Source organism: Sinocyclocheilus anshuiensis, unplaced genomic scaffold (genome assembly GCF_001515605.1).
Source record: "Sinocyclocheilus anshuiensis isolate Anshui unplaced genomic scaffold, SAMN03320099.WGS_v1.1 scaffold676, whole genome shotgun sequence".
Taxonomy (NCBI): Eukaryota; Metazoa; Chordata; class Actinopteri; order Cypriniformes; family Cyprinidae; genus Sinocyclocheilus; species Sinocyclocheilus anshuiensis.
The window spans coordinates 1,123,914-1,132,014 of record NW_015558579.1 but is presented as its reverse complement, the minus strand read 5'-3'; the positions used below and the strand labels follow the sequence as shown (position 1 = coordinate 1,132,014).

The following is an 8,101-nucleotide window of genomic DNA, read 5'->3' as shown; positions in this document are numbered from 1 at the left end:
CTCTGTCTACTAAACCTTTGAAATTATGATCACAACAGTAAATTTAAACCTGCGTTCCCTCTGCCGCTGATCCAGAGAGAGCGCCATAAACTGATAAGGTAGACAATGTGCAGAGCGGGCACGTGGATCTCCAGTTTTGAAGTGTTTGATTTTAACATTTTGTGTTTCTGTTATATTTCATTTTAAATATGTGAGGCAATATTGAAAGTGCCAGATTTGACTTCCAAAAGTAATGTATAAAAAAAATTGAAACGCCAGCATTTTAATACGGTTGTTTTTCTCTCCATCCATCTTTCCATACATCCAGCTGTGCAACAAGTGATGGTGCAAGAACGGAATAATTGGAGGTAACAATTCATATCTAATTTTTTTTGTTTATTTCACACTTTACTAATAATTGCTTACAGGTGTGGAACGACATGATGGTGAGTAATTAATGACAGAATTTTCATACTTGAGTGAACTAAACTTTTAAAATGATGCTCCACCTAAAAATTAAAATTCTGTTATTGTTTACTCATCCTTGTGCCGTCCCTGATACATATATAATCTTAATTTTCTTCACTTTAAAAATCAACGCAAAGTGAATGCGACTGTAATCCATACGTCCCTGTATGAATCTCTTCTGAGTGAAAAGTTAGGCGTGTTTGTGAAAAAAATACTATTATTTTTCTACTGTAATAGTAGTCTTATAAACTATAATCATTGCTTTCGGCCAACTGTCATCCATCCATTCATGGGTTCATGCTTAATGTAAATGTCAACACATTGTGAAGTGTGATGTGTGTTGTGAAACTAAAGGAAGAGGTGACAGTCCTAAGTGCTTCTACATCACCTCTCACGTGAGCTTCAGAAGACACTTGTCACGCTTCACAACATCCTAATAAATCACTTAATATGCAATCATGAACTTATGTATGACAGCCAGCCCAAAATATAGTTTTTTTTAGTTTAACAAAATTGAAAATACTTCTTTTTTTTTAAATTTTTTTTTTATTTTTTAAATAGGCCTATTTTCCTTCAGAAGACATTGATTCATTAACTGCGGTCACATGGCTTATGTTTGTGTTCCATGGGGTTTAAGGTCCCATTCACTAGCATTATATGAAGACAGATTTTTTTTACCCCCTAAAAATCTGTTTATCTAAAGAAAGTCATTTATCAGGCACAGTGTGAGGGTGAGTAAATGGAAACATTTTGGGTGGAATATGTCTATCGTACAGCATATATATTTTAAGTAAAATTGTTCCAAGTTGGGTTTACTTAAAAAAGTGTGATGCAAAAATGGTGCATACATATTTTAAGTAAATCCAAAACATCATTTTTACCAGTGTACCTCCAACTCTTTGCAGAACACCCAATCCCTGTTCCCTGCATCTCCCTCCTGCATAATCTGTTTTGCTTTTTCTCCTTGTAGCTGGAAATTAGCTCAGAGACAATTTGCGGGCTATATATATATATATATATATATATTATTAATTACAGTCTCGCTGGAGAACTCCGGTCTGACGCACGCAGGTTCTCGCGTTATTTCCTTATCACTTCTCGCGTGTGTTTTGTTGTGAAACGTAGTTTGCGGACCAGACGGAGCTGTTGGCGATTCTTCCTATTGTGAAGTCATGCAGTGTGAAACCCCCTGTCGCCGATCCATCGTGCAACGTGAAGCTACTGAGCAGCAACTGAATGCTACCCCAGATAGTCACGCAGTGTGAAAACAACGGCGATCCGACGAGTTTGAAAATCGTGCAGTGTGAACTCGGCATAAGCGATGACAAGACTTTTAATTTTGTTAGTACTTTATGATTTAGTTTAGTGAAGATTCAATTTAGACTCTTGTTTAGTGAATCAAAATGAATGACTGCATAAATGACTAATCAGATGTGTTCAGTTACTTTAGTGACAAACATATATCTCAATTAAATGTGAGAGAATAAATCAGAGTAACTAGATGTTCATATGACAGTGTGTAGTTAAAGATGCACTTTGTTGCGGTTTATTCAGTAAAGCCTTAATGTCACCTCTAAAAGACTGAAAGTGAATTATCACTTTTTAAATATACATTTTGTTTTTAATTGATTTATTATTGAAAATATACCATGATTTGGCAATGGAATTGTATTTCTTTTTACACAAATATTTATTCCTAAGGCCTTAAATAATTACTTCAGGAACTGGATTTGTTAAAACAGATCATATGGGCTAGAATATATAGCGCACATGCCATATGGACCACTTTTATGCATTTACAGTTGTTTTTTGTGTATTTTTTGTAGAGCTTTACAGATGTCTCACTATGAAGTCTTGTATGAAAAAAGAGCAGTGTGAAGATTCTTCAAAAATATCAGCAATTAGGTTTGGAATGGCATGAAGGCGAGTTAAACGCTGACAGAATTATTTTTCCCCTTAAAGGTTAGGGTTAAGATTCTTGAGATTTGGTTCCACCAGAACTATTACTGTGTATGCATTTTTTTAAGCACAGAAATATAGCTTTCTTGATGTGAAAAGGTGTTTAGTGCTGGCCACTTGAGTGAATGTCTTTAATTTCCTAGATCACTTTATTGATTTCCAAGTAGTTATGTACACCTACGCACATCTTGAGTAAATTATCTTTGACAGAGCACGTATTAAGCGTGAGGCAAAGTGCTAATCAAATTTTTTTTAAACTACAGTTAATAGTTTGACTGCTCTGATAATGACTGATAATAAAATCAGCTGGGTTCTCCTGGTACAATTCACATTCCGGGGCCTAAATATCACGTTATTGGGGTCGCTTCAACCTGCTGACATAAAATAACAACCGGCGGCAATCGCGGATTTGGCAACACTGGGCAGCAAACTACGTTTCATATAACTCCTCCCCGAACTTCCAGCTGCCCTGTATCTTGGTCTCTCATTGGCTGTAGGTCATCGCCGATGTGTTTTTCAGTCAGAACTCATTTCACACAGCATGATTGTGAATTGCCGACAGCTCCAGATATTTAGCATGCCAAATATCTCACGGGCGTCGGCGGCGTGTCGGCGATTCCCTCAGATCGCGTCTTTGATAATTCACACTGCGTGATTGTCGCTCGCGTGAATGAGCACCGATTTGCCTCCGATTTCGGGCATTTGTCGGCGATTCCGCAAAACCTGTCGGCGAGTGAAAAATCGGGCTAAAATCGTGCAGTGTGAACTCGGCATAAGGTATAACTATAAACTATCAAACCAGTCGCTCATCATGTGCGCGACAACTGTCTGTCATTAGAAGTGAACTTTAAAGTAGAAGTGAACCCAAACAATTAAGTGACCTTCATTATGTAATCACTGAGTAAGCAGGAGTGTACTGGAGTGAATTATAATGTATTGAGCGCTTTTGTCAATACAGTTTCTCCTTCATCCCTCCTGACGCTATTGTGTTGTACTAATTTCCCCTCATTTTGTGATTTAATCACGTGATGCACACTTTATTCCCGTATGAAAAGACTTTCAGGAGACACAATTATGACTCTCTTTTATATACATATATAGCTCCTTGTGTTCTTTTCATTGCTTTCCACAATGCCCTGTTGAGCACAGTGGCGCTTCATCAAAAAATTAATTTTGGTTTCCCTAGTACAAAACCTAATGCACCCAATTATCCTCAGGAAAGCCACATTTGTCTTAACTCAAGTGATTTCAGCACTCCATATTGGAATATGTGCCTATATGTGGGCGCAAGTATACTATAAAACTGAGGCAAAGGTTGTCTGGTTATATAACGTCTGCATGTAGTGAAAAGAGGACGGCAATCTAAATATATGCTTCCCAAACCAACTAAATATGTGCTTACCAAACTATTGGTGTCTTACTCAGCAGCAATACACTGTAGGCTCAAAAACACATTTGAAAATGTAGTACTATTAAAGTGTCATATTAAAATTACTAAAAGCCAATAGTAATTGTTATGCTATAACCAAAATCCGCTAAATGGCTAATATTAAAATTCTACACTATTTTGTCTAAAAAAATAAATAAAATAAAAAATAAAAACTGAATCAGTTGTTTTAAATAAATTCAGATTAATGTGAATTTAGGCACCACATTATAATGTACAAATGTGAAGTTGTCATTTGTTTTAAAGATGAACTTTAACTGAGGATTAAAGGGATAGTTCACCCAAAAATGAAATTTCCCCCATTATTTACTCAGACTTGTGTCATTCTACACCTGTATGCATTTCTATGTTCTACTGAACACAAAATAAGATATTTAGAAAATGTTGGTAACTGAATAGTTTCATTCCTATTGACTTAAGCTGTATTTTTTTGTCTGTACAATGGAAGTCAATGAGAACCAAAAGTTTTTAGTTACCAACGTTCTTCAGAATATCTTATTTTGTGTTCAGCAGAATTAAAAATGTACTTTTTGAGTGGCTATTCCTTTAAATTGTCAAGACAATCTAAATTTTAATTATGGACACATATTGGCCTATATATCAAATATTGAGCAATATAAATTAAATAAATTAATAAATCTATAATATAATATATAAAATTATATACATTTTCTGAATTTATCACATTAGGCCACATGTACTCAGTATATTATGGAAAGTCCCAGCTGTAATTTAAAAGCTTTATGGCTCCCTTCACAAAAAGAGCTTGTTCCCATTTCTAAGGATTTGCCTTCACAGTCACCCCATTACGCACCTCCCCATCGGAAGATCGTTTTCTTTTTTTACAGTCTTTAAATGTTGAACACTGAGACGGTAATTCAGTGAGATTTTTGAAGATGGTGGATGTTTTATACGAATCCTAAAGTGCAAATCACAGCTAAAATCTGCACTCTTTTAAATAAAAATGCAGTGTAACTGAAGAGAATCTTATTTCTGAAAGGCTTCGGCTCACATTTAATATGTTGCCTTGCTATAGTCGTGATAAAAATTTCCACTACTCATTCCCTACCTCTGGTTAACACGATTGCATCTTCACATGTCCATATGGAGTCATTGAATATGAAATATGATTATCAGTCATCAAAGATCGCATTCTACCCTATGGCCTATTGAAACTATGCTCCTGAAGGTCAAGTATTATATACCGTAGTTAAAACTCAGGCAATCATGTATGCATTTATGGGACAGTTGGAATGGGTTGAAAGCTTGGCTCAGAGCTGAAACATTATCAGTTTATTGTCCCAGATTCCAGCTGCAGCAACACTGTGAATTTGAACAATGCATCTGTGTTCTTCCCTTGACAGTCTTACAGACAAAATTGAATAAAAAGTTTCCGTATCAATTTGTAAATGTGTTTTTCCCAAACATCTATTTGACTTAACATCTTCACACTCCCCTCGCCCTTTTTTCTACTGTTCTTACACTTCTCATAATTTGTTTGCAGCCTGCTAGAGATGTAATAGTAGGCTTGAAGGATTGAAATTGCCGTGTGATGTTCAATCACGAAAACACCTTTTGAAGATCTATAAAATACATAAACGTCTTGAGAGTGGAAAACAGAATAAGAGCCTTGTGCATCTCGGACTTATAGTTTTCCCAAGGTCATGGAAGTACATAAAGTCCAAGTTGAAAATCAATTTGTTGATGCACCCTTCAACATCTGACCCACCACAATCATGTGGTTCAGCAGAAATAGAAAGCAGATTTCCTCCCTATCTAATTTAGGCCTTTGTCATTTTCAGTTGTTTCCCCACTAGCCGTCTGCCTCCATATACAACAGGATGTACAGTAAGACATTACGCCATTTGACACTATGAAGGCACCCTAAAACCTTTGTCCTCTGTAGTCAAATATCAAGTAGTCTGCAGTGAAACTTGTATATCCTATTGATTCATACTCGTCTAGACGCTGCATCAGTACACATGATCTAACTTTAGATTTGTTGTACCTATACCAGGTTTACATGTTATGTCTCACAGAACAAGGGTTTTCAAACTTTTTCAGGCCAAGGACAATCAAATGTACAAGGGACAGCTTGGGGTCGGTAAGATATTTTAAAGGCATAGTTAACCCAAAAATGAAAATTCTGTCATTAATTACTCACCCTCATGTTGTTCCAAACCCGTAAGACCTTCATTCATCTTCGGAACATAAATTGAACTCGCATAAAATCGTTATTTTTGTTTTCTTTGGACACAAAGTATTCTTGTATAGCTTCATAAAATTCAGGTTGATCCACTGATGTCACATGGGTTATTTTAACGATGTCCTTACTACCTTTCTTGGCCTTGAACGTGGTAATTGGGTTGTTGTCTATGGAGGGTCAGTAAGCTTTCAAATTTCATCGAAAATATCTTAATTTGTGTTCTGAAGAGTGGGTGTACTATGTCATTAAGGTTTTTGAAGAAGGCTTACCAAGGCTGCATTTATTTGATTAAAAATACATTGAAATTATAATATTGAGATTTATTTATTTTACAATTGAACCATTTTAATATATTTCACAACGTAATTTATTCCGGTGATGGCAAAGCTGAAAAAAAAAAAACAATTAAATAAATAACATTGACCCCAAACCCTTGAATGTGAAAGGTGTGTGTGTGTATGTCTATATATTAAAATACATTTAAAGTGAATAATTTTCTCTCTTGTGATGCCCTGGGTGTCCCTGGACACTAGTATGAAAGCTCCTGGCTAGAAAGTACATAGAAAGTGAGTCTGTCTTTGTTCAATAGCAGCAGAAATGTGTCTAGGAGGTCCAACTTTACTGGTCTCCCATCAGTAGTTTACACCATAAAATGACTTGAGCTGAGAGATTCATAAATCATCAGGCAGTGGTAATTCTCTGGACATTAATGGGCTCTGACGAATTATGAAAATAGCCTTTGTTTAGTTTACTGTCAACGCAGGCAATTAAGTCTGCTCGATATGTCTTGATGCATTTTTGTCAGCACAACTGTAATGACGCTCTCAGAATCTTGGCTCAAAGGGGTGAGAGAACGGCATCTGAACACTAGTATTCAATGACTTCTACTTCGTTCTGAAGATGCCAATAAGGTATTTTGTGACTAGACAATGTGGGCCAATTTCCCAGACACAGATTAAGCCTTGGTCCTGGACTGCTGAAAACCACGAATGAAGAATCACTATTGTCAGTGAAACTTAACCTAGGACATTGGATAATTTGCATCTGGGAAAACAGCCATGAAAGTTTCCCAAACACAGATTATGTCTGGCGTGCATTAGGGAAATCATCCCAAAGTCATCTTTAGCAAAGATCGGTGGCCATACTTTGCATTTAAAATATATGAAGTTTATCAAAATTCAAGAGATCATCCAGACACCTCGAAAACCATTTTAAAGCGCCTACAGCTATCTGACCCGAGCACTTTCATCACATGCCCGTTGCCATTTGGACTTAATCGAAGTGAGCAAGAAGCTGGTGTCAGGACATTTATATACGAATGCTTGGGAATCTTATCACGAGTAAGCACAGATCTACTTTTCCCAACACCTTCGCAAGGTGTCATATTGTTTTCCGCAGGTGTTTCACTATGAATATATTGAGGGCAAAAGTATGTGACGCTCTGTTGGTGGTTTTCAGAGCATTTTCTTCAGTATAGGTAAACACTAAAACGCAAGGTTCAGTGAGAGTCACTGGAAGTCCAGCAAATTTAAATGGACAGATAACATGGTAATGTGGAAGCTGTGTAACCTAGACTCACTGGAGTGGCAGGAAAGAGGATGTTAAAATTGGGATCCATTATAAACCATTCCAGACATCCTGTGCTTGGAGCTCCTTTAACTGCCACATTATTCCACCATAGTGGTGTAAGAATGATGCCATAAGACAATGCAGTCTCCTTCCTCACCTCCTCATCCTCCTCTTGCCACTTCCACCTTCAGGCTGTTTCATTGCACTCATACATGTTTTTTTTTTTTCCCGCACACATGGACTTCACACCTGTCTGTCTGCTATATGTAATGTAGAAATATCGACCCGAGGCAGGATGTCTCCATATCTATATATTCCCATAAGAAATGTGTAGCCACATTTTTTTAAGTATATTTACTTTGTTAAATGAATAATTCCCCCAAACAATCAAACTTCTGTCATTATTTACTCATGCTCATGTTCCATGACTTTTCGTGCGAAAAAAAAAAGTATTTTCCATACAATAACATAAT

General features: G+C 36.6%; 1 long non-coding RNA gene across 1 annotated transcript in view; it reads left to right on the top strand.

The window, feature by feature from the left end:
• Positions 1–347, top strand: part of LOC107679768 (uncharacterized) — a 965-nt gene extending 618 nt beyond the window's left edge. The window contains exon 3 of the long non-coding RNA XR_001633086.1: positions 308–347. This is a non-coding gene — a long non-coding RNA (uncharacterized LOC107679768). The remainder of the gene's footprint in view (positions 1–307) is intronic.
• Positions 348–8,101: the final 7,754 nt, after the last annotated feature.